The 27,621-nt window shown below is 47.3% G+C and overlaps 1 protein-coding gene across 3 annotated transcripts in view; it reads left to right on the top strand.

Moving 5' to 3' along the window:
* Window positions 1-27,621, top strand: part of MYLK3 (myosin light chain kinase 3) — a 557,372-nt gene that overhangs the window by 439,758 nt on the left and 89,993 nt on the right. The gene's annotated exons all lie outside the window — the stretch shown is intronic.

Genomic DNA, 27,621 nt, shown 5'->3' with positions numbered 1-27,621 from the left:
CTTTTTAAGTGTCTAAAAGATGATTTTAACGAAGGAACTTTTGTTTTCCACATTTATCCGCAATTGGGGAAATGAAACATTGTGCACTGTTTTTGGTCGTTGTCATAAAAATCAAAGGGATAGCTCCTGAGACCGACTGAAGTTCTGTGAATGCATTTGAAAAGTGGCAAAAAGTAAATTTTTTGTCATTCAGTGAACAGCAAATTATAAGGTGAAATCTGCTTGTGCGAGGCTTCTATGGTGCACATACCAGTTGCTCCGTTCCCTTTTGCAGATGTATTTTCCCTTGTTTTTTCTTTTCTACCACAGTTAATCTTATGTAATACGTTCCCAGCAGTCCTAAAAAAGCCAATGTGCATGTTGATTTTGGTGGGTAAATGGCTAGCAGAGGCAAGTTGGCAGCATAAGGACCCCTCTGCAGTAGACAGAGGAGTCAGTAAGTATTGGAAACTGGGTTTCTGGTTGGGAGTGGGGTGGTGATACCCTACGCAAGCAGCAACCACCATCTCAGTCAGAGTGAAACACAAGCAAACCCCAAATTAACCTGTGCTTTACCCTTTGGTAGCTTGCACAAAGTAGTCAGGCTTAACTTAGAGGCAATGTGTAAAGTATTTATGCAGCAGTTAAAATTGTAATAGAGTGAAAACACAAGAAAAATCCCACACCAATTTTGGAAAATTGAATACATTATTTGATTTAAAAATGACATAAGTCCAATCAGTAGTCAAAGTTTTAAGTAAAAATAGTGCCTCGATGCTCAAAGCAGCAACTGTGATTATCTGGTCTCGAAATTTTGTTTCATGACCCACAACACCATGCCTAATTCTATTTAAAAAAGTTTGCTATTGCAAGAACTATTGTGGGTATTAGGGGTGCACTAAGCCTTGACCAGCTTATCTTCTTGAGGAATTTGCATTTAAATTTTGCCTGGGCTTACCCACAAGCAGGGCCAGACTGGCTGTACCGGGCATTGGGCATTTCCCCGGGAGGCTGGAAGGGTGGGGGCGGTTTTCCAGTGCTGCATCAGTGCTACAATATCAGCCCCCAGTAACAAAAGCAACAGTGCTTCACACTTGCAACCCCCCTCTCACCAAGGGCTGGTCTGACAAAATTGCCAGGGTTGCTTTGACCACTGCAGGTCTGGGAACCCAAAGCAGCCCTGGTATTTTCATCGGACCAGACCCTGGGGGTAGGGGCTAGTGCACAAGTGTGCACTGCTGCTTTTGTTATTGCTAGCCGATATTGTAGCACCGCTGCAAAACCAGCCTCCAGTAACAAAATCACCCACCACTGCTGAAAATCCCTCCCTTCACCCTTCCAGCCTCCTGGGGAAATGCCCGATGCCCACTACGGTCAGTCCGGCCCTGGTTTTGACTACGCAGTCTGGCCCTGCCCACAAGGGTATGCATCCTTTAAAGAACATGTCGAAACGAAAAACAACCTAGGAGTTATTTATAAGTAGGGCTCCCGGTTTTCCGTTTAAACGGATTTTTACATATAAATACAGACGGAAAACATGTTTTCCTTTGTCTGTATTTATATGTAAAAACGGTAAAATACGGTAAAATACTAGCACATTTTGAGCGCTGCTGTACTCCAGCAGAGTTGCCTTGCCACACCCTCTTGCTGATTCTAGGGCTGTGGCTGCCTACAGTAAAGCGAAACACCAGCTTTAGTTTTGCTGGAAATTTCTTTAAATTCACGGTCTTTTTGCGCTCCTGTCGGCCTTTTGTTAGCTGCCCCAGCCATGTCTGGGGCTCCGCTCCGCCCCTAGAGTGAGACTGGCCAGCCATTTCAAAAGAAAGTTAAGTACGGGGGACTTGGGCTGGAGTCAGTGGCGTATGCAGTTTGGGGGCACATAGATGAAGTATAATCTCAGCCACTTCTAAATAATTCACTCTGGCGCTGCTGTTTGTCCCGTTCAGCTCTCGGATTGTGTTGTGTGCAGCCCCCCTCGTCTTACTATCACAATGCCTGCTACTCCTGTTCATTGTGCCTGCACAATGGGGGGTCGTGGCAGGAGGCAAGGTGCCTGGAGCTCCCAGATGATCAGCGGCTGCCAGCGCCAGGAGGCCTGCATTGTTCTCAGCGCCCCACCTCGAGGTGAATCATGCTCACACACACTGCATTCAGCCCCCCTCACTTCCCTTGCCTCGGGCTGGGATCTCACTCTCACAGATATGCCTGGGGTGGACAGGGGGGAGTGGGCAGCGGAGAGAAGAAACCCAATTCTGCTGCCCCCCTCTTTCTTCCTCTTACTCCCTCTCTTTGTCGCGCTCCTCCTCACTTGCAGAAAACTGTGACTGTTCTTTCCTTTCTGTCATTCATTCCCCAGTGAAATGGATAAAAAAAAAACAAGCACTGGCAAACTAATGTGGCATGGCAAGCAAAGGAACGATGGGTTGGAGTGCTAAACATGTGTTTAAAGTTAACAGACCGCTACAGTGACATTTAAGAAAGCAATCAATGAGACATTTAAACAACAAAGCCCCATAAGTGAATATACTACATCTACAGAAAACTTAACAACGTGACTATTTTAATAACACGTTATTACAAATGTTTCAAAGACCATCCTGTGGTTATTTAGACAATAATCTATCACAATAGCTTTGAGCCATGGAAGGGGCAGCTTAATGTTTGATTACGCATTTCTTTAGTACGAAAATAAATGTCTCAGAAAGAAGGATTAAGAGTAGGCTGGCATTTACTAAGTAGGCTAGGTTTTCATTCATGATAATGATACATTCATTTGTGGGATTAAGTCTGACAATGGATGAACACTAACATACCAGCAATTTACACAAATCAAATTGTAGGAGAATTTAGGAATTCATTCTTGGTTTAATGCAGTTTTGTGGCTTAGTTGCACAGACCTAAAATACTAAAAGCTGTTCACACATTATTTTGGTGTGCTTCGTTAATTGTGCTATGTCACCATTGTTGACACAGAAGTGCATCTTTCAATTACTCAAAATAATGTGTTACTAATATACAACTCAATGATACTCATTTTGCCAGTGTCACGAAGATGAGAGGTGAATTCAAAGGGTTTAAACCAACAGCGCAATAAATAACTTCACTGGTCTTCTGTTTTGCGCGCATACCACTCGACACCTGGGCGTGATAATGTCAGAGAGAGCCTGCACACCCATCGCCTGTGCTCTGCAGAGGCCTCGTGTTTTGGGCAGCAGGCAGTGGAAGAAACTGTGTCTCTTTGAACAGTGTGTCCATATCAGGCCACCATCACCCAGCCCACGGGGCCGTGCGCGCTTAACTGGGTCCACACCACCACGATCTGTGGCAGCTGGGTGACATCAGCCCCCACTGTGTTAAGGACATCCTGCAGTTTGTTGATGACGGGAATCAGTGCCTCCATGACGGCGGCAGGAATGAATGGTTTTATTCACACCCAAACACATTAGCGCCACCTTACAGAGTTTTCCAGTCAAGTGCTATTTTTCTTTTCATGTCCTTAGCTTTCTGAATAATGAGTGTAAAAGCTTTAAGTTGTATTCCCTATGAGCAGGCACGGCCGGTAGTAGGTGTAACTGCAGGGCGGTCACGTAGGGAGGGGGAGAGGCAGGGTGGGGGGTTGTAATGTATGGATTACGGACTATAACAAGTAAGTAAACATATAAATAAATAAAACGAATTTCGTTGTGTGCATTGCATCGCATTTGGTGATGCAGTACACACAACGAAATTCGTTTTATTTATTTATAAGTTTACTTACCTGTTATAGTCCGTAATCCATACATTACAACGCTCCCCCTCCCTACGTCACCGCCCTGCAGTTACACCTACTACCGGACGTGCCTGCCTATGACTGTTTAATTTTGCCAGAATGTTGTTACTTTTTTCAGTCAGCAAATTACTCTTGTCTAGTGGATAGTTTGAATTCAGTTGCTTGTAGGTGGTGAACAACACTTACAAGGCAACTTTTACATCGCAGAGCCTTTACAACGCAACCATAACAACGCAAACTATTACAACGCATTGCTCTGGGGGGCGCTCTAGGATAGGGAATAGGTTAATTTACTATCCAATAACCTTCCCTAGTGTCCACGGGGACTGGAGTTGGAATAGTAAATTAAACTATTCACTAACCAGCGCCCAAAAGCACTATGCGTTGTAATGGACTGCGTTGTAATACTTGCGTTGTAAAGGCATGCGATGTAAATGCATGCGTTGTAATGTCATACATCCCTTCTAGGTGTTTATAGCGGGGCACAATTGGGTTGTAGCTGAAGGGAGTGTGAGTTTCTCTCAGTGGGGCAGGATGGTGTTCAGTGGGGAGAGGATGTAGCACTCTGTGCACCGAATGCATGTGTGCATTGTCAATTTAAATGAATATGGAAAAATACTAGCTGCAGCATTGCCTTCTGCTTGTCGCAAAAATAAATATGGATAAATACAGACAAAATGCTCAAAAAATAAATATGGATACATACAGACGGAAATGGCAAAAAAATAAATACAATAAAACCGGGAGCCCTATTTATAAGTCTGAGGGTTGCTTGCAGGTTGTGAGAAACGAATTTCTGTATTATGCAATAAATCCTACATATTAGGAGACGGTCTAAGATATTTCGCTGCTCAAGAAAGGCACAACAGAATTCGTATAAGACTCGTACTCTTCCCAGTAGTTGCATTTAGAGAATCCTGGAAGCCATTTTGCAGCCGGGCGGGATTGTGTTTTCATGCAGCATGCACCAGTTCACTCCGACACAAATGTTATACTTTTGCTCAGCTCTCAAAACAGAAAATATTTTGGGCTTCCACACTATCCGGCATACCAGGTAAGATACAGGATGTTTAGATGGGAACAGCCGAAATTTTGTGTGCGAATACACAAATTGTATTGATGCTATCAGGGGGCATCGAGGGGCTGCTTCCAGTAGTATTAGTTTAGTAGCTCATTTGCTTAAATCAGCGATGCTCATGGAAGATATTGACATAATATGCTTTTAGCTTCTGTTTAAAGGGTCAGTTGCTTTCAGTGGTTTTCTTTTTCCCAGCCACAGAGCGATTTTAATGACTTTTTATACATTTTTGCATTGAACTTGATGTTCTGTGTTGTTATGTACGTAATTGTTTTAATTTACAACCCGATACATTTTATTTACTTCAGGGCTTTCTGCAATCTGGTGCTTTGTACGCCAAGGGATCGCCATTCACCTTCAAACTATTTTTCAAGGCGTGGCAGGCGGGGAACTATAACAGGTGGAATAGCTTAGAAAACCAACATAAACATATACCCACCCTTTCGCAAACGCATTGTTTGTCAGCCCTGCCACGTGTCACACATTTGGCGTTATACTAACGCATTTTAGGTGCATTTCCCTTATTACTGCAACTGCACAAAGTTATCACGCATTAATAAATTGTTGCATCATCTCTGCCTGGTGGTTGGGTAGCTCATTTCCAGAAGCTGAAAAGCCGCGCACTGCACTGACAGTGACAGATGGGGCTAAGGATCCCTTCAGCCAATAAAATTACATTTTATGCCTACTATCTTCATTGGCCTGAGCTGTTGTGCACCAAAAGGCTAAATAGTTCCTGATTGGATTATGGTTCGTGACATGATATGCATTGGAGGGCAGTCAGGATCTGTGGCCCTCGTGAGACATCATGATTTTAACCATCGGAGAAGTGCAGGTGCATGGAGGGAACCAGACCGACATTCTGACCAAATATAATTCCTGAGATAGAATGCATCTGTGGGTGTAACTGGGTCACTTTCAACCTTGTGAAAGTGACCTAGTGGCTCCATTCTGACTCCTTGGAGGGAGGCCTACATTCAATGATGCAATTTGTACTGCTTTTGACCTTCTGTGACATGTGTTGTTCTGTTTTTCGCATTCTGCTTGCCTGATTACCTACATGTTTTGTATTTATACCTTCTCCTGTTTATCTTGCATGCTTTTATGTACAGCGCTCTGGTACCCTAACAGGTCATGTTCGCGCAATATAAAATCTTTCAAATAAAATAAATAACCTTTAGAGTGCTGTGGTAAGCATGCTGCTGACCCTCCACCATAAAGCAGGTTAAAAGCTGAGACAGGCAGGCGATCATGGCGGTCGCTTAGCTGGGAGGCTCCGTCGTGGTCTCGTATTAATCCTGTAATAACTGGAGGGGGTGTCCCTCCTGCCTGGCACTCAGCGGTCGAACGGACTGGCAGCTTCCTGCCGTCCGGAAAATCGAATCTCAGCTCAGAGAGAGATGGGAACGGCGAATGAAGGCCACCCATGCTGGAGAGGGGTCGGAGAGACTGAGGCTGTCGCAGGAGCGGAGCCTCGGGCTCCCGAGTTGGCGCAGACCGGCAACGCCGAACAGCAGTGAGATCGCAGCGGCGTGAGTGGTGATTTGCCAGGTGCAAAAGAAGGGAGAAGTGTTACAGCAAACAAATGATGGACGGAATGCTGACAATGCAAACTTTCTCCCCAGTCAAAAGATCTCGCTTAAATCCATCATTTTTTTGCCCACTACGCCACCCCAGTTTGTACCCAGCCATATGCAAATCAGTCTTGACCCTGTGCCCCATGGGAACAGTCTAGACCAAAGTGCCAGGCCAGGTCCTCCCTGGACCAGAAACAAGCATCCTGGGACCGGTTTCTGGGTATGTCACCCATCTTCAGTCAGGCTAGCTCGAATCCGGTGGCACAGTGAGCAAGGGACACACGTCCGGCCATACCCATCCCACCTAGGGCAAAAAGTGTTACAGCAAACAAATGATGGATGGAATGCTGACAATGCAAACATTCTGCCCCAGTCAAAAGATCTGGGTTAAATCCATCGTTCTTTTGCCCACTACGCCACCCCAGTTTGTACCCAGCCATATGCAAATCAGTCTAGACCCTGTGCCCCATGGGAACAGTCTAGACCAAAGTGCCAGGCCAGGTCCTCCCTGGACCGGAAACAAGCATCCTGGGACCGGTTTCTGGGTATGTCACCCTTCTTCAGTCAGGCTAGCTCGAATCCAGTGGCACAGTGAGCAAGGGACACACGTCTGGGCATACCCATCCCACCTAGGGCAAAAAGTGTTACAGCAAACAAATGATGGATGGAATGCTGACAATGCAAACATTCTGCCCCAGTCAAAAGATCTGGGTTAAATCCATCGTTCTTTTGCCCACTACGCCACCCCAGTTTGTACCCAGCCATATGCAAATCAGTCTTGACCCTGTGCCCCATGGGAACAGTCTAGACCATGGGTACTCACAAACTTTCTGTCGGGGGCCAAAATTACAGTGTGGTTTGTGGCCGAGGGCCGCACCGATAGGAGTGGGGTCAGTGGGGGGCGGAGTCAGTGGGAGGAGTGGGGCCAAAGTAAAAAAAAATCAAACCCGTTTCAAAAGAGACAATGCGACAATGCTGTATTTTAAAGGAGATGTAACGATAAAGAGCACATTTTGATAATACATATTTATTAGCAGACAATAGCAATCTTAATAGGCATTGCATAGCTTCATACACACTTTAACCCCAATTCCATCACAGTCTCTCTCTCAGTCAGTCTCTCTCTCAGTCAGTCTCTCTCTCAGTCAGTCTCTCTCAGTCAGTCTCTCTCAGTCAGTCAGTCAGTCTCTCTCAGTCAGTCTCTCTCTCTCTCTGTTAGTCTCTCTCTCTCTGTCAGTCTCTCTCTCTCTCTGTCAGTCTCTCTCTCTCTCTCTGTCAGTCTCTCTCTCTCTGTCAGTCTCTCTCTCTCTCTCAGTCAGTCTCTCTCTCTCTCTCAGTCAGTCTCTCTCTCTCTCAGTCAGTCTCTCTCTCTCTCAGTCAGTCTCTCTCTCTCTCAGTCAGTCTCTCTCTCTCAGTCAGTCTCTCTCTCAGTCAGTCTCACTCTCAGTCAGTCTCACTCTCAGTCAGTCTCTCTCTCTGTCAGTCTCTCTCTCTGTCAGTCTCTCTCTCTCTGTCAGTCTCTCTCTGTCAGTCTCTCTCTCTCTCTGTCAGTCTCTCTCTCTCTGTCAGTCTCTCTCTCTCTCTGTCAGTCTCTCTCTCTCTGTCAGTCTCTCTCTCTCTCTGTTAGTCTCTCTCTCTCTGTCAGTCTCTCTCTCTGTCAGTCTCTCTCTCTCTCTCTCTCTCAGTCAGTCTCTCTCTCTCTCAGTCAGTCTCTCTCTCTCTCAGTCAGTATCTCTCTCAGTCAGTCTCTCTCTCAGTCAGTCTCACTCTCAGTCAGTCTCTCTCTCTGTCAGTCTCTCTCTCTGTCAGTCTCTCTCTCTCTGTCAGTCTCTCTCTCTCTCTGTCAGTCTCTCTCTCTCTCTCTGTGTCAGTCTCTCTCTCTCTGTCAGTCTCTCTCTCTCTCTCAGTCAGTCTCTCTCTCAGTCAGTCTCTCTCTCTCCCAGTCAGTCTCTCTCTCTCAGTCAGTCTCTCTCTCAGACAGTCTCACTCTCAGTCAGTCTCTCTCTGTCAGTCTCTCTCTCAGTCAGTCTCTGTCATTCAGTCTCTCTCTGTTATTCAGTCTCAGTCAGTCAGTCTCTCTTTCAGTCAATCATTCAGTCTCTCAGTAAGCCAATCTCTCTCCTAGTCAATCAGTCAGTCAGTCTCTCTCTCTCTCAGTCAGTCTCTCTCTCTCTCTCTCTCTCTCTCTCTCAGTCAGTCTCTCTCTCAGTCAGTCTCTCTCTCTCAGTCAGTCTCTCTCTCAGTCAGTCTCTCTCTCAGTCAGTCTCACTCTCAGTCAGTATCACTCACAGTCAGTCTCTCTCTCTGTCAGTCTCTCTCTCTGTCAGTCTCTCTCTGTCAGTCTCTCTCTGTCAGTCTCTCTCTCTCTCTCTCTGTCCGTCTCTCTCTTGGTCAGTCTTTCGCTCTGTCAGTCAGTCTCTCTCTCTCTTTCAGCCTCTCTGTCTCTCTCTCTGTCAGTCTCTCTACCTCAGTCAGTCTCTAACTCAGCCAGTCAGTCTCTCTCTCTCAGTCAGTCAGTCTCTCTGTCAGTCAATCTCTCTCTTAGTCAATCTCTCTCTTAGTCACAGTCTCTCACTCTCCCTCTCCTAGTCAATCTCAGTCACTCACTCTGTCATTCAGTCTCTCTCTCTTAGTAAGTGAGTTAGATATATTAAATCTGTACTTACCCTTATATAATTAACCGCACAATATTCTGGGAGTGTATATTTAGGGTGCACAATAATATTTCTTTTTAATATCCTGCCCTGAGCTTAATTTGCAAATGAATAAGTGCCAGGACCCAAAGGTTATTTAGGAAGCCCACGGCCCACACTATCAGAGGTCGAGGTGCACAATACCAAGGCTGCAAAATTCCACCTCATGTCTCTTTAATCTACCCCAGACAGTCCCTGCCTCTTTATCTCACTCTTGTCGGTTTTATTTCCATTGCTACTTCCTCCCTCTGCTACTATTTTCCGTCTTTTTCTTCCTCCCCTTTTGTGTGTTTGTCTCTTGTTTGCATCAAAATCTGTTAAGGTAAAAGAAGTGCGGGTCCCAAAAAAGAATGCTTTTGGGCCCACCCACAACCACCGGCTCAAATTAAGCACTAAATTCCTCCCTAAGGAGCGTCTCATCAAACACCTCCAGGAGCCTCTCTGTTCTTGCCTTTCCTGGGCCAAGGTTTGCGACCCAAAGGTATTGGAATGCTTTACATCAGCAACGGTTACGTTACACAAGGACACATAAAGAGGGACACCTGTTTAACCATTCCACGGCATGAAGTCTAAGGATTGTATCACAAGGAACATTTTTTAAAACAAAATGGAAATAAACAAGATTTATTAAAAAATATTGATGTCCCTCCTAATTGCGAGGCTTGCCTTTCTGAACATGCAACTTGCCAAATCTATTTCAAATGCCTCTGAAAATGACACACAGGAAGTGCCTGGGCGCTGCGGGTTAATCGCAATACAAAAAAACCGAACAATAGACCATCTCTGAGGCCAGCACTGGTGCAGTCACTGGATGCTGCGAAGTGTTGATGTTATTTCAGAATCCAAAAGTGCCCGAGTGTAATCCTTTGATGCTGTGCGTGGCGCGTTATCACCTTTCACAGCCCATTTGCCGGCAGGCACCACAGGGCGGCCCCCCTTTGTCCTGTCACCTTCTGCACACACCACATGAGGCGGCTTCTGGAAGAGTCCAAATGGGAAGGTGGCAGGGGTCAAAAGAGGGAATTAATTAACAGCGCAGCATGGATCTGAGTCCGCGCCGCTGCAACCGGGGGTGTTTGCGGACGCTCTTTAAAAACAAAAAAACACAGGTACGATGTGTGCAAGGTCCGCGGGCCGCCACGGAAGGCTTGCCGGGCCGCCAGCGGCCCGCGGGCCGTACTATGAGTACCCGTGGTCTAGACCAAAGTGCCAGGCCAGGTCCTCCCTGGACTGGAAACAAGCATCCTGGGACCGGTTTCTGGGTATGTCACCCTTCTTCAGTCAGGCTAGCTCGAATCCAGTGGCACAGTGAGAAAGGGACACACGTCTGGGCATACCCATCCCACCTAGGGCAAAAAGTGTTACAGCAAACAAATGATGGATGGAATGCTGACAATGCAAACATTCTGCCCCAGTCAAAAGATCTGGGTTAAACCATTGTTCATTTGCCCACTACGCCACCCCAGTTCGGACCCAGCTATATGCAAATCAGTCTTGACCCTGTGCCCCATGCGAACAGTCCAGACCGAACTGCCAGGCCAGGTCCTCCCTGGACTGGAAACAAGCATCCCTGGACCGGTTTCATAAGGGAGAGTCAGCCTGGGTTGGGAATGGCGGCAACACGACACTGTTGCGGCCTTTGCCTCGGACAGGCCTAGTATACAAGTGTGCGTACCGGTGAAGGCGGAGCAATTGCAGCCTCGGAGACAGGCTGGCTACTGCCGTGCAGCGTGAGAGAGGAAGCATTGTTTGTTCAGCAAAGAGGAGGGACTGAGGAGCTTTTTTCCGAGGTCCAGCAAAGATGCCCTGTACAATTATATTCAAAAAAGGATTTGCTTTTCCTCAACACGGTGATGCCTAGAAAATAAACAGACCACTACCATGGAGTATGATATGGCAGTTTGGCACTGTTTTAGGTTAGAAGGATCACGAGGGATCCCGCTCTGTGGGAACTAGGGTCCTCGCACACCAATCAAGCTATGTGCCATGCTTCATCATTTGGACCTGATCCTCGTTGGGTCGGCGCTGCAATACCAAACGGGCTCCCATAAAGGGGCTCTTTGTCTGAGATCTTCTGTTCCTTGTCGTATGATGAAGTGGGGGGTGTGGCCCGTGAAGTGCAGATACAGTGAAGTGTGTGGTTTAAAACAAGTAGGATAATTTAAAATAATATGTTTATTCAGGCTGGTTATCTGCTTGACTAAAAACGTGTGGAGTGGCAGCTTTCCTGGCTACTAGGTTCAGTACAAGCTATGCTCATCTCCTAAGGTCAACATGTTTCTTGCCTAAGGGTTCTAATAATCTGTGGCAATACTTTAGGACCTAAAAAAGGTGAAGTAAATCTATCTACACTCAGAGGTGGGGGCTACTAGCTACCTACCACAAGTAGTCAATATGATAGAGGTATTCAATAGTGCGGTTCAAAGATCTCCCATAGTAGGGGATATCGCCTCAATCGGTGTGCGGCGATTCTATAGGACACCTGGTAGTGTGGTGTCAATCCCGTTGTTTGGGGATCATCTGGCTCACCAACACCCCACGCAGGCACCAGAGAGGAAGCATTGCCACTGGGTTTGAAAATAGGGATCAGCGGCCTGATGCGCAGCGGTGCTGCACAGGCTGGTATGTGCCCCTAGGCGGCAGAGGGCCCCTAAACTTTACAGACATAGCAGGAAAAGGGGTTGAATGTCCTGCACATCCTGAGTTGCTGCTTTGGGAGCTGGGGGGCATGGGTTGGCAGACCCGAGGGCCAGGGCCTGGTTGGCTGGTGTTGAGCTGGACCTCTGTTGCTGTGGCCAGGCCCCTGGAGACAAGGAGCACACCGGGACGACCTGGGCCCAGATGCCCCACTGAACGGTGAGGCAATCAAAGACCAAAGGCCCGAGAGAGCTGAGAGGCTTGATTGTTTGTGTTGGTGACGCAGGTGGGTGACTGGAGGACCCGGGGGGCTACATTTGAGAACCAGGAGGCCTTAACACTTGCGGGGACCATTACGCCCGGATACACTGGGTGCACAGAGCTGTGGACACCAAGGCTGGGCAGTCTGTTTGGAATGGTTTGGGGGGTCCCATAGACTGTAACCCCCTATTTGTACTGGGATTGAGGAGGTGTTGTCAGGAGTAAGTTCTGCTGATCTTTCCCAGGTGCAGAGCGCCGGATCCCTTGGGGAGCGTGAGACGGTGGAGGCAGCTTACAGCCTTATCCCTAAAGACTCCGAGCCCTCACGCCAGACTCAACAGGTGGGGGAACCGCCCATTGGTGGGGGCAACGTCGGCCCCAGACTCCTGCTGAGCAAAATGGGGTGCCCGAAGAACAGGGGCGAGGGTACCTAGCCCAGCACCCATGAAACGCCCCCCCAGAACCGAGGGCACAACAAAGAGGATACTGCAGAAAAAGACCTCTCCTTACACCTACACTTGGACAAGATACTGGCGGCGATCTCTGAGACCAAAACGGCGCTGCAGCAGGATATAAAGTGTGTCAGTTGTGCTCGGACTTCTGCAGGCAGAACACCATCAGTTAGCAGACAGGGTCACAGAAGTCAAGAACTCTCTTACAGAACTAGCGCCGGACCAAAAGCAGGGGTCAGCCCGGTTGGATGAGCTTACCACAAGAGTGACGGAACTTGAACGGAGAGATGCAGAAGGAAGAAATAGGCGCAACAATGTCCACGTAGTTGGGATTCCGGAGAATATGGAAGGGTCAGTCAGGGTGTCTTTCCTGGAAAAGTGGGTATAGGAGGTGATGCCGGCTGATACTCTGACTCAATTTTTCGCCCTGTAGAGGGCGCACAGAGTGCCAGGACAAGCTCCAGCACCTGGGAGGCCTCCGCGACCGGTGGTGGCTAGGCTCCTCCATTACAGAGATCAAGATACCATATTGCAACAATCAAGGTCCCGTACACATTGGGTAATAGTAAAGTGTCAATGTTTCTGGACTTTACCGCCAGAGTACAGGCACAGAGAGCCTCCTTCATAGCAGTCAAGAAAGCCATCCGGGAGGCGGGCTGCAATACTCCTTGATATTTACGGCGCGGCTCCGTGTTATACTAGAGGACACTACCCACTTCTGCAACACGCCAGAGGACACATGTACCTGGCTGGAGGCATACGGGAAAGGTGCACCCCTACCCAGGTCACAGTCTGGCGGGAGAGGTGAGAAGTGAGGGGCTGGAGGTCGGCAGCATCGCTCCAAGAAGACAAAGGCACTGCGGAGGCCCACCTCTCAGTCACAACAGGAAAGAGAGGCTGCGCTGCAAGCGGTAGCACGGCTGATGACACCTAGAGGACAGGACCGGGCCGGGGACTTGTCCCCGGACCAGGCAAGTCACTCGTCCAACTCGGTATACAAGTCTGGAAACAATATCCAACTACCGAAACTGACCCCACGCACGGTGGATGACATTGCTTGAGGATGGCGAGCACTTAGGGTGGTTCCATATGAGGAAATCACAACGATTTGGTGAACCTGATCTGATGCCTTGGGGGAGGGATGGCCCCCGCACCATGAGCGAGACCAGACGGGTCTACCGCCATTTTTGATCTGACTTCCCCTTTTTTTTTTTTGCTTCGCTTCTTTCTCGCTGCCACCCCCTCTCCAGAAGATACCGCCACTGGATAAAAGGGCGGCGTTCTGCTAGGAGCGATAGTTTGTTGTAAGTTTGGGGAGCTGACCGTTGTCAGTCCGCTCACGGGATGGGGAGTTTCATAGTTGGGTTTCTTGTTCCACATTATGGGGTCCACTGCGCACAATGATGGGGTGTGTGGAAGGGGAGGATGTTAAGCATGTTAAGCATGAGCAATGTGTAGCGATTACGAGCAGCTCTGCTAGGCGTCAGGTACACAGCCGCACTACATCTCCCAAAACCCCCTGGGCTCAGGCGGTCCGGAGATCAGTGACGGCTGGGGTACATAAGCACCTCCCAGGAAGGGGAGGGTGCTTGTCAATCCTTCCTGTTTCCCTGACTAAGCCTGATGTCCGCTGCCTTCCCGCTGTTGAGGACGACGCTGGAGAGCAGAGACCGACGCCAGAGTTCCGCGTACGCTTGCCTTCCCGCTGTTGAGGACGACGCCGGAGTTCCGCGGACGCTTGCCTTCCCGCTGTTGAGGACGACGCCGGAGTTCCACGGACGCTTGCCTTCCCGCTGTTGAGGACGACGCCGGAGTCCGCGGACGCTTGCCTTCCCGCTGATGAGGTAGGGGTATCGCGCTGCTGGGCTAGCGGGACCTTTGTGTATATTCTTTTAGTATTACTGACGTATGGCATTCATGGTATATTGCTGTTCAAGGGAACTGTAGTGAAGTCAACTACTTAGAACCTCCCGCGCTACTTTCAGAAACAGACACGAGACTTTTTCTGGTACCTGAACTGATCAAGAGCTGTGAACAGTTAGTGTTTCATTATCGGATTTACGAGTCACAGTCGATGTGATGGTGGGAAGGATTACCGCTCCCAACTAGTTGAACATCGAGTAAGTGTTCTTTGTGAGAGTCACATATTGCGAGGTAGAAACAACCTCACTGTGTATAGTAAACAAACTCTTCTTTTTGTTTCAATAGCTGATCTGGGTACTGAGGCCATCCACCTGAGACCAGACCGAGAGGTGTACCCTATCAAACGAGGTCTTTATCATTTTGTCCCCTTCCCTTTTCCCCTGAGTGCATTCTTTCCTACTTGTGTGTATCACTTTGGGGGAGTTGGCGCTTGAGGGAACTGGGAGGTCTCTCTTCAAGCTGTGGTCCCTGCAGGCAAGACAAGCAAAGGTTAGTGGCAAGTGTATCTATGTGGGCTACGACCTTTCTGACTAAACCTGACAAATGGCTAGAAATCAGGGACAGGCTGAGGAGTTTAAGCTCCTGACCTGGAACATTAGGGGCATGGGTTCTCCCTCCAATCACATAAAGCGCAGAGGCACACACATTGTGATGTTGCAGGAGACCCACCTTATGGAGACAGAAGTTGTTCGACTGCGGCATAGATAGCGAGGGAAACTGTAAGCGACTGGGTACTCCGCATTCGCAAGGGGGGTGCTTGTGTGGATCAGACCCGGGGTACCGTTTTAAGCTTGTTGTACAATCATTGATACTGGTGGGAGGTATGTGCTTATTAAAGGCAAGCTGAAGGGCAAAGAGGTGACTATGGGGAGCATTTATGCACCAAATCAGGACCAGGGAGCTTTCATGACTCTAGACCACTCTGGTGGTTGGTGAAGGGTGATTTGATACTGGGGGCGAATTTAACTGTATAAGTGATTTGAACATGAACAGATCCATGCTCCCACTGAGGGGCACTGCAGCAGTGGTTATGGCCAGGGGTCTGAGAGACTGGATTGCAGGATGGGAACTGCTGGATGTCTGGAGAGTACACAACCCGCTGAAAAGAGAATACTCCTACTATTCCTCCCTTTACGTTCTACACACTAGATTGGATATGTTAATTTGTTCAGACAAGTTGGCCCGATGCTGACTGAGACGGAATATTTGGGGAGAGCCATATCGGATCATAGCCCATTACTGATGAGATGCTTTCCGGGGCCATAACGATGTAGTTTGAGAAGAATAAGGGGGTGGCTAGCTCCACCTTGATTAAATGGGGCGCCTTTAAGGTGGTAGTCAGGGGGCAATGCATGGGACAGACGGTGGGAGCTAAAAAATAGAGCTAGAATCCCTGGAGGTCCAGATTCTTTTGTTAATTAGGGAGCCTGGAATTGGGGTTGATGCTCAGAGAAGATTGGCAGACGTAAAGTCTACCTCTAACACTACATGGGATAGGTTACGGATGCTGGATTCTTCGGGCATATCATGAACGGCAACATGTGGAGTGTGGCAGAGCCGGGAAATTGCTGGCTTGGTTGATTAGGCCAGAAGGTAGAGGAACCCCGATCTCCAGTATCCTAGATTGTGGAGGACAGGTAATCTACTCTCCAAAGGGTATTATCAACGCTTTTAGAGATTATTACGAGAAGTTATAGGGGAAACTGGCGGAAATACAGAGGGATAGGCTAACTGAGTATCTAGAGGGGATGGGTTTGTGAACCATGGATCGGGCTACGGGGGAACCTCTGGAGTCACCAGTGGCCTTACAAGAAATCAGATCTGCCATCAAAGAAATGGCACTGGGGAAAACACTGGGGCCAGACGTCCATGCGGCTGAATTCTACGTTGCATTCATAGAGAACCTGGCCCGAGACTAGTGCAAATGTATACAGTGGCATTCAAAGAAGGTCATCTTCCACCATCAATTAGGGATGCATTGGTGATTCCTTTGCCAAAAACCAAGAGGAAGGGGCAAGCACAACGGATTTTAGGCCGCTGTCAATGCTAGACTTTGATTTTAAAAAAATCAGCAAAGTGCTCGCGGTGCGGCTTCTGCCACAAATGCAGAGTCTGGTACACATAGACCAAAACTGGTTTATTCCCTCACGTTCAACATCCAATAATTTGAGGAGGTTATCCCATGTAATGTACCATCAAGGAATAGAGAGGTTCTCTGATGCAATGGTGATGGCCATAGACCTCGAAAAGGCGTTTTGACTCCTTAAGTTGGAACTTTTTGTTGGCAGTAATGGAGCAGATGGGGTTGGGAGGTGACTGGTTGAAGTGGGAACGCCTTTTATACGCATGCCCCAGGGCTAGAGAGCACACAGGTGGCACAGTATCTACTCGATACCCTATCTACAGAGAAACAAGGAAGGGGTGCCCTTTGTCACCACTGTTCTTTGCTTTGGCAATGGAACCACTGGCAAAGCGCCTTAGGCAAGAGAGAGGGAACCTCGGATTAGGGCTCGACGGGACTGAACATATAGTCTCGCTCTATGCAGACGATATCTTGGTCGATTTACGTCATAGCTCTCGAGGGATTCCAATAGTGATGCATATGTTGGAAGAGTTTGCAGAGCTTTCAGGACTATGCGTAAACATCAGAAAAATTTGTATATTCCCACTGCGGCCCGATCTCATGTTATGTTATGTTCTATATTGATTTTTATTAAGCGCACATATCACCCTGAGGTCTCATAGCGCTAGCCTCTACTCAGAAACCAAAGAGTGAAAAGAAAGGAAACCGTCAAAGTGGGAGGCTCAGAATAACTAGGTTTTATTGGATTTACGAGATTTCTTATGATCATTTTCAGTGCAAAGATGCAGAGGTAAGGTTTTCCAAATCATGGGGGCAAGTTTGGAAATCGATCTGCTGCCGTACTTAGTAGTTCTTTACTGGCAGATCAAAGGGTTTTAACTGGCTGATGTCTTTTCAGTTTGTTGGATAGGTAGAGTGGACCCGGTTTGTTAAGGGTTTTATGAACCAGACAGCATATTTTGAAGTTGATCCGCTTCCGAATTGGGAGCCAGTGAAGGGTCTTCGCAAGGGAGCCGAGGGGGGAAATTTAAAAGTAGTCCGGCCGCTGTGTTCTGCAGGACCTGGAGCTTTGTTAGGTCTTATTCATTTATGGATGCTAGCAGGGAGTTGCCATAGTCCAGGCTGTTTATTATTAATACCTGGACTAATGGCATGCGAGAGGGCAATGGTACCCATTTAAAGATTTTGTGGAGTCTGCGCATTAGTCCATAGCACGTGCGAGCCACATGATTGACATGATCTGACATATAAAGCTTATTATCAATTATCACTCAAAGATTGCGGCCTGCTGTCTTAGGTGAAGGACATATGCCTAGGGTGGGAGGCCACTAGTCATTGGTCCATAACTTTTGTGCAATACCGAAAAGCATAATTTCGGTCTTACTACCATTAAGTTGAAGGTGATTTTTTATCATCCAATCGTTTACATCTACCATGCATTGCTTGAATCTGTGTGTAGTATCGGTGGGATCTGGTCCAAGGGTGATTAACAATTGAGTGTCATCCCCATATGACACTGTTTCAAAGCCATGTGCTTTAATAACCTTGGCCAGGGGAGACACATACAGATTAAAAAGTGCGGGACTCAGAATGGAACCCTGGGGCACACCCTTGTCAATGGGTTTGCTGCTGGATGTAATAGCACCTATTTGATCCTTGGATGTGCGGTCGGTCAGGTAACTCCTGAGCCAGCTCAATGTATGCCCCCGACACCAAGCTCCCATAAGCGCTCCAATAGAATGCAATGGGAGATGGTGTCGAAGGCCACCGCCAAGTCGAGCAGGACCAAGATGGCAGATTGTCTGGCATCAAGAGAGAGTCTGATGTTATCGACTATCTCCAGTAAGGCTGTTTCGGTGCTATGAAAATCCGAAAACCCAGATTGAGAAGGGTCCAGCAGGTTGTAACTTTCTAAGTGTTTAGATATTTGACTATTGACCAATGATTGTAAAACTTTCCCGAAAAGTGGAAGGAGAGAGATAGGTCGGTAGTTGTTAGGCTGCTTCGGGTCTGCGGTTGACTTACAGAGGATGGGTCTGACTATGGCCTCTTTCCAGATTAAAGGCATAATAGACTGGGAAAATGAAAGATTGAAAAGTGTAGCTAAACTGGGGAAGATTGCTGGTCCAATTTTGGACATAATCTGGGAGGAGACTGGGTCAGGAGTGTCTCCATTTACTTTCGGTCTTTCTGATGGCTAGTTTGTCTGTTTGTAGGTCTGGAGTGAACCAGGGGGAGAGTTTATGAGGACGTTTAACTTTTTTACTCAGGGCAATTCTTCCAAGGGTCTGGCAGATGGCTTTCTCTAGGGATTTGGCTGCCTCATTAGGAAGATCCAGTTCAGATGGGGAAGGAGGGACAAAGTGTGAGGAAAAGGACTCCAAGTTTATTTTATTCCACGACCGGCTTGACATAAGTTCTTCCAGGGAGTCTTGCCAGGTTGAAGTTCCCTGTATATGAAATTTTAGTGATGGTCAGACCACAGAACAGACATTGGTAGGTCGACCTTCTCAAGGGGGGAATTGGTGAAGAAAAGATCTATGGTATGACCAGCTATGTGGGTGGGACCGGTCACCAGTTGATTGAGACCTAAATTGTTTAGACTAGATATAAGATTGTTTGAGTGCTGGTTGGATAGTTCGGCATGGTAATTAAAATCCCCCAATAGGAGGAAGTTATCGGTGGCCAGGACATGTGGAGCGATCATTTCTATTAAGTGGCTGGAAAAGTGAGCTTTGTTGCCAGGAGGTCGGTAAAGTAAGGCACTTCTCCAAGACCCCTTAGTTAGACTGTTTATGTTAAAAATACAGATATCACCCCAATCTGTTAGAATGGCGTCAATAATGTGTAATTTGACATTGGCCCTAAAAGCTATGGCTATGTCTCCACCCTTTTTATCGGTTCTATCTAATCTCAACTGATAATCTTGGGGGAGGGCTATAGAGATGTTGGGTTGGGAAGACTTATGGAGCATGTCTCGGTAATTAAAAAAAGGTCAGGTTTCTCGAAGTCTAGTAAAGTCCAAATTTCTAAAGCGTGTTTTGGGAGAGAGCGAGCATTGCAGTATATCGCTGTTAGATTATTATGGTTTGATGTTAAGGCATTGTTTGAAGAATTACTAGGGCTTACTGTTACAGAGGACTGGCCATTGTTTAAGGAGCCTTTGTGAGTCATGAGACTCTCGGCCGATTGAGAGAGAGTGATGCCTTCCACATAAGGAGATATTTTATTGAGTGAATGGAGCTCTTGACTGGTATATTGAAAAATGCCCATGGTGAGACTGTGGCTTTGTAGATGATGTAGTCACAAGGAGAGTGGTCGTGGAAAAACGGACAGAGTGGTCGGTGGCCAGGCGCGGACGGACGCAGACGGGCTTGCCTTTGGCGCGCCTTTGCCGTGCTGCCAGCGCACCACTGCGCGCGTCCACTCTGCGCACTTCCTTTATGTGGGTGGAAGTGGGCGGGACAAAGCGACAGCAAGTGGAGCGCTGACCTCTTGTATCAGAGCTTCCTGGAGAGTCAGGATGGTGGTGTTGTGTCCCTCCGCACAACCGGCACAAGCCGCGGCGGAACAGGGATAACACAGGCAGGACAGGTGAGCGGCGCAATTTCTTTAGGCCGGTAGATCTCCCGGTAGACTTAGAGTGGACCCCAGACTCCTTCAAATATCTAGGGATACAGGTATACCATCAGCAGACAGACCTGATGGAGGGAAACCTGGGAAGAGCCCTGAGATCCCTGCAGTCGAATGGAACCTTCTGGCGCTCCCTCAGGTTACCAGTGATGGCGAGAGCGGCCCTATCTAAGGTGGTGGTATTGCTGCGACTTCTATATTTTTTTGTCAACCTTCCAGTGGGGATCCCGAGGAGGTGGTTTAAGGCCCTGGATTCACTATTGAGGGATTTAGTGTGGGATGGTCAGCGCAACAGGGTCTCTTTGCAGACGCTGCAAATGCCCCTGACGGTGGGAGAGCTGGGAGCCCCAGATCTTGAGATCTATTACTTGGTGACACAGCTTCAGTGGCTGGCCAGATGGCTAGATGGACGGGGGCTAGAGACGCTAACTCTGCTGGCTCAGACCTCCCAGGGAACCTGGCTTTCCAGAATGCTCAACCCCTGCCATAAGATTAAAAACATGGGTGTACCTCTCGGTGTGGCGATAGCATGCTGGGACAGATGCACCAAAAGGGCTCCGGGTGTGTTGCGCTGTACACCAAGCCTACCCCTTACAGGAATTTCACAGATTGGAATGAGACCTCCCTTCACACAGAAACAGTTACGGGGCTGGGATGAGACAGGGGTATTGACAGTTGGGATTGTTACCGGGATGGCGAGCTGCTTCCACTCAATGATTTTTTAGAGTATCATGATCTACCCCCAGGACAGTTTTTAAACTACCATAAAATACGAGAGGGGGTGGCTGAACTATGGGGCAATGACACAGGAGAGCCTACCACCCATGGGGCTCTCCATGCGATGATGACACTAGGATCTGCAGGACACTTGGTGAAATGGCTCTATCTGGCAATAACGAAGATGTCGCAGAATCGTCTTCCCCGCATACAGGAGAAATGGGAGGGCTCGCTGGGTAGACAGATATCAGAGAGAGAATGGAGGAAGGTCCTGGGGAGCCCAAAAAAGATGTCACGGAATAAGGCTTTTAAGCTTATACAATTTAATACCTTGCATAGAACATACCTTACGCCTCACCAGTTAAATGTAATTTATAAGAGGGATCACCTGACCTGTGCCAGGTGTAAAACGTCAGATGCCAACTTTGATCATATGATGTGGGCCTGCCCGGAACTAAAGCAATTTTGGACCACAGTAGTAGAGACAGTGAATAGGGTCCTAGTTCGTGATATATGTTATCCGGATGTTTGCTTGACGGATGGGGGCACAGATTTGTGGATCTTGCTTTCCTGCTGGCGAAACCGAGAATAGCCATACGATGGAGGACAGCAAAAAGCTCACTGATAGCTCATTGGGAGAAGGATGTTGAACATTGGGCCAGAGCGGAGAAGAGAGCTTTAATCTTGGAAAACAAGATCACGAAACAGGGTAAACCTTTGGCAGTACAATGGGCGGAAGTACTGGGGGCGTGGGATACCCCTAACCAGACTGACCGAGATTCACAGATGGATAGTTCAGACTCTGAGGGGGTGTGAGGGGCAGAGGTCGGTCCTGTTTAGGCTTAGAGACTATCTGGTGTTCCTCGGCTTGAGGGGTAGCGCTGAGGGGACGGACATAGGTGCTCCACAATTTAGGGAAGCCACAGGAGGCCTCTTCCCCATTTCGCCCCTTTCGTTTCTTCTCCCTTTAACCCCGCTGTCACAGTAGCCTCTGGGAACCTCCCTTTCCCTACCCGCCCCTCTAGGATCCCCCACCTTGCCAGGGGGACTCGCCCCCAAAAGCCGAAAAGGAAATGCAATGACTTACTTTATAAGTAGAGGACCCCGGTGGTTTTAGTTACATTTAAGTTTGGATTGGTTTCTATTGTTTCTCAGATTCCTTTAAGCTGGGGTTTCCTTGTTTCATCTCTTAGTTCAGTATAATACCATACATACCGACTCATAAAGGACATAAATGTGCGAGAATGAAGCACAGACAGTGGACACAACTACTCCCCGTAAATATCTTGTTTCATCGAGATCTTAACGACTGGTCCGACAGATCAGAGGTTGCGACATCCTAGGGAGTGAGACTTACCTGGGAAATGACTTCTGTGATGGGTCTGCTGTTTATTTAATACTGAAGTTTATGGTATAAGATGTCGAATTTCCCCACTGTCTGTTACAGGTACCTACTGTCGATGTTGCGAACATACATGGGTTGTATTGTACTAAAGATTATAAATGCCAAAAAGGATGATTTAAAAAGAAAACAGAGAGAGGCAAGCATCAGCTCCAGGTTCGGAATTTGCCCATGCCTGTCCTGTCCACTTTTGTCTTTGCGGTGCAAGGAATGGACACCAAACTACCCCTGCGACCTGTCTCATCACCATGACGCCAATCATCTGCCTCGATGCACACATACAGTGTGCAATAGACTGATAGTGCTGAAAAGTAATCCAAGGGAAACAGTACTTTTCTCATGTTTCACCTCACTACGCCAGAGGTTTCCTGCACATCCAGCCTCTGGACCACAAACATGCACTCAAAGTAGGAGTTGAGGGTACGGGTGACACAAAGAGAAAAATATTTTTTTTAAGAATAGTAGGAAGAAGAAATGAGGTGAAAGAGTTGGAACGAAATAGAAAAGAGGGAAAAAAAGACAAAACATTAAGGTAAGAGAGATACATGTATAAAAGAGGGCAGGCCAAGAGAGGAAATGATGGGGGGGAGGGGGGGGAGTGGTAGAGATAGGGAGGGGAAGGAGAGAAGAGCAAATAGAAGAGGGTAGGGAGAATGCAGAGAAAGAGATAGAAGGAGAGGAGAGGGATAAGAAAAGGGAGGCTAAAGAAACAGATTAAAAGGGAGCAAAGGACTAAGTCTAGGAGCTTACTGCTCTAACCCCGTTGGTAGGACTCACAGACTGCATGCTACGAGGGAGGGCAGGTGGAGCTAAAAAGAGGGGATGGGGAGGGCGACAGACAAAAAAGTAGGAAAGAGGCAGTACAGAGAGTGATGGGGAAGGATGGATAGGAAGATGAATGAGAGAGAAAGAGAGGAAAAGATGACAGGGATGAAAAAAGGGAGGATGCAACGAGAGAGATAAAGAGAGAGAATACATTCGGGAGACTGGTAGAGTTGTGATGTGAGCTACCAGCTTGAATTGGACTATGACTGACGACTGCTGCTCTACCCCGGGTGGAGGGGGGGTAGGGGTAGTTGGGACAGCGCCATTCATACTGTGCCTGCTGCTGATTTACATCAGTTTCTTAGCATCACCGTGTTAAAATGTTCACTTCAGCTTCTGCCCTGTCGTAACAGGTCAGTCATCATACTCTAAGTCACAGTTCTCCAGGGCCCATCTGTCTTTTCTACCCATGAGCCACCCCTCCCCACCCTTTGCTGTCACCTAAAATGTAATTCCATGCCAAATTTCACAGCAGCAAAAACTAATGTTAATTCTTGAAAGTTATAGAAACGTCGTTTAAATGCCACTCATAATTATTATGAAATTATGAAAGTGTCACACAGAGCAATCTGAAACCTTGACAGCTATGGTGTGTGTGTGTGTGTCTATATAAGAATGCAATACTAGTTCATAATGTCTAAGACAAGATCTCACATAACTTAAGCATAGAATAACACATGAAACATTTAGCCAAAAACATAAGAAAACACATATTTTACAAAATATCACAGGACAGATATTCAAAAAATACATCATAAAAATGTAGAGGCCTCTACTTTTTATGTTTTAAATAATGCCCATTTGAGACATCACCAATATGCTTATCAATTCATAAAAAAGTATTAACAAAACAATATATTTAGTGGTATGGTTTTCTAAATTGTGATCCACACATGTAAGAGCATCGGGGCACTGTAAACTTGACTAGGTCTACTTTACACAAAACAGAAAACAATCAAGCCTGAGGTACATGGGATCTATACTGACTAGACAAGGCTAACTGTACATTAAAAAAGAAAAGGAGCATAGTTTTGACTTTTGAAACGTTTTGGGGTGGGATGCAAATTCCATATTACTGAAAAAAAAATAGAAAGAATCTAGCCAAAATATAGTTTTTGACATTGACGTTTGTATCCAAATCCAACGGTTGCGTTTTGTCCAACACATGGGCAGTGAGTGAAAAAAGTAGAGGGAAAATGGGAGGCTATACAACGTATTTATGCTCTTAGGTTTGAGGGTGAATTCCCTGCAGTGACCAAGCAAGGACACTGTTCTGGCCAGTGCTCTTCCGACGCCAATGACTTTGGACAAGACATCTCTAGCTAACTATACGTTTACGAAAGCAGGGATTGCTTAGGCAGACTTCTTTTCCGCATGAAGTTACTCACTGCAGCCTGTGGCAAGTGCAGCATGTAAAGTTCTTTCTCTTCTCACAGATATCCCCTAGCCGTTAACCCAATGTAGTAAGAGGCTATATAGATTTGTAGATGGGTCACTGAATATGGGATGTTGATTATGTGATTATGAATGACATCAGATAGACAACAAGCATTGTCTACGATTCCACTCAGAGCCCAAGGCGAAAAATATCTCCGTTATTCACAGTTTAGTCTTCTATAATGTTATGTAATAAATGTCATATGCCCTCACAAAATCATTTACCTCTGGTTCCAACAAATGCAAGGGGCAGAGGAGTGACAGGGGAGTCATACATAACGTGGTCTGCCTCAAAACAATTCAAAATATCCTGGCCTCCTACCACCCATCCACACCATCATTGTCATAGAACCTCCCCCTTCCTCTCTGCCCTTCAAATGAAAAAGTAAATACCTAGCCTTCTGCCAGCCACCCCGATCACACTTGGAAAATGACCCCGTACAAATCTAAACATAAAACAATTTACGTGGCTTCCTGCCACCTACCTAATGATCTTCTGTTCCTTCCCGCTCCTCCCTAATCAAAAGAGCCAGATCTGCATTGATAGTGGCTTGTGAGAGCTATTGGCCTGCAGGTGTGTTTTTTCCTGTAAGCATGGGCCTGTAGAGACCCCTACTGATGGGGGAGAAGTTGAGTGGCACAGGCACAGTGGGTTTGGCCTCAAGGGGATTGCACTCACGCCGGCTGCCTGAGAGTGCGTCTCTTTTAGCGGTAGCGAGGAGAAGCTGTCTACCTGGCTCCATTTACCTTGTCACTCCTGGAGTCCAAGTGCTTCCTTCTTGTTGGTTTGCGCTCTTACGGTATTCACGTGGGAGCTTTTTCTCATAGGGATTTGCGTCTTAGGAGTTTATTATTCTCACCTTGGGCAGGACAATTCCTCCCTCATAATGTCCTGGGCAACACTCAATATTGAAAATGTTCAACTCTCCTTTAAAAAGCTTGACGATGCCATTTTTATGGCACTCATTTGTTTTTAGTGCAGTCCTGTTTCTTCCGCAAATAAAGGTGACAGTTCACCTCTGTTTCAGGTTATTTTCCCAGCCTTTTATGGTGGCCACTCAAGTAGTGATCAATTCCTTCGTTTCCTGTTCATGCATTTCCCTATAAAAGGGCTGTCACGTCTTTTTCCAACTGCGTTGCAGCTCAACCATAAAATATTTGGCAGGGTTATCTCCCCTCGGCCTTATTTTTTTCCCAGATTTGTTTCACACAGTGCTGCCTCTGTATTCAGGTTTTCTGCAGCCCTTTTCTTATTCAGTGCTGTTGGAGCTGAATTTCTGAAGTAGCCAATTCCAATTTCTGAAGACTACTGACTTGAAAGATCTTGGCCTTTCACACTTTTAGAAGTTCTTTTATGCCACTGTCTTTTTTTCTCCACCACTCTGATCCTTCTGCCGGACACCTGTTTGTCATACGTGAAATATTGTGCATTGGCATTGTGGCTTTTTGATGGCATTACTTTATCTCGAGTTACCCGAGTCAGGGCCGGACTAGCCAGAGCGGGCACCGGGCAATCCCCCGGTGCCAGGGTTGGATTGGGATTGAAAATCGGCCCGGGCACACCAAAAAAAAGTGGCACATTTGCAAATTACGTTGCCGCTAAACACTTCTTCAGCGAAATTTTATAAAAAAAGGTGTGTGTGGGGAGCGTTAAAAAAAAAATGCAGGGATTAGTTTACACTGGTGAAACACACCTGAAGACAAGTGAGGCCACTTTTGCTCAGGTCTCCGCAATATGCATACATTAAATGGGCCGGCCCAGCGAAACAAAAGGAGTGACACCTCTGCCCCTTGGTAAAAGGGAGGTAATGGACGCCCATCTACCTCCAGAAAGGCCACTCAGACCCCCAGTGGGCCGTTGGTGGCATGGAGCAACTCAGAAACCGCACAAATCGGCCGCTAGGCAGCTAAAAAAAGCAGCCCACAGCTGGAGCTCGGACACCGGCCCCTCGGGCATTGCCCGAGAACACTCATTACCAATCCGACGCTGCCCGGTGCGCCAAACGGGTGGGGGCCGGTTTTGGGCCCCTGGGGGCCGTTTTTGTTACAGGGCCGTTTTTGCTGCAAAATCGGCCCTGTACCAAAATCGGCCGAAAACCAGCCTCGGCAAAGAGCTCCGCGGCACCTCCAAACCCCCCGAGTGGGGAGGGTGTGCCAGCCAAACACTTTGCCAGGGCCGGTTGTGGTTACCAGTCCGGCCCTGACCCGAGTCACAGATCAAGAAAATCATCTTGTGTTCAGCCTTGTAATCACTGCCACTAGTTCCTCACTCGGATCTGTGGCGAGGTGGAAGAAGGTGGTTGAGAGCGCCAACCTATTGCCCCATTGTGATTATTTCTCTTGAAGTGAGGCAGCAGACCAAAGGGAAAAAGCTTTCCCTGCTGTCACAACACTGGGTAACCACTTTTGCTACCCACTGTCATAGCAGAAAATAACTGGATTTTGATCCAATTGTTCTATATAGAGGCTTCCAAGGGAAGTCATATATAACTATTACACTTTAAGGCTGTCACTAGGCATGGACTATATCTGCAACTACCACTGGCAACTGCTTCTGTGGGTGTTGTTTGTAGTTTTTTTCAGGGCGCAACAGGTCTGCCCTAAGCATGTTTAATGTGTACTGCACTTTCTCCCGATATGAGCGCCACCCTGACCAAGTGCTCATCCTCCACCTGTCATACACCATCATTGCTCCTTACAGGGCTTACCTGGGCCCAGAAACACCTTGAGATGAGGTAAAAGAAGCAGGCAGTAAAGGGGGAATGGTCACCACTAACTGAGTGGTGTAATTGGATGGAAGTTGTCAAAGGAAGCGAGAATAAGGATTTAGGGAGAGAGATAAAATTGTTTCTTCAAAGAAATGGTAATTTTTTTCAATTATTATTCACGGTGTTGTAGTCCACACCTGGGTGCGACTCTCTTAGTTACCTGAGCAATGCATTTTAAAAAGGTTTTACTTCCTATAGAACCCCTAACTTTTTTCGAGGCATTTAAAGAGCGGGCCATGGTCTTTCATTCCCATTTACTCAAACAAAATGGTCTGCAGGCCTAATCTGCTTTTTCAACCTTAGCAGGCTTTTTCTTTATAGGCAACACACACAGGAAGAGTAGTTGCTCCATTGCCAAGATACCCAAGTAGTTCTGCCTCCAAGTAA

This window comes from Lissotriton helveticus, chromosome 12, assembly GCF_964261635.1.
Source record: "Lissotriton helveticus chromosome 12, aLisHel1.1, whole genome shotgun sequence".
Classification (NCBI taxonomy): Eukaryota; Metazoa; Chordata; class Amphibia; order Caudata; family Salamandridae; genus Lissotriton; species Lissotriton helveticus.
Note: the sequence above shows the minus strand (reverse complement) of the source record. Positions and strands in the feature narration are given on the sequence as shown.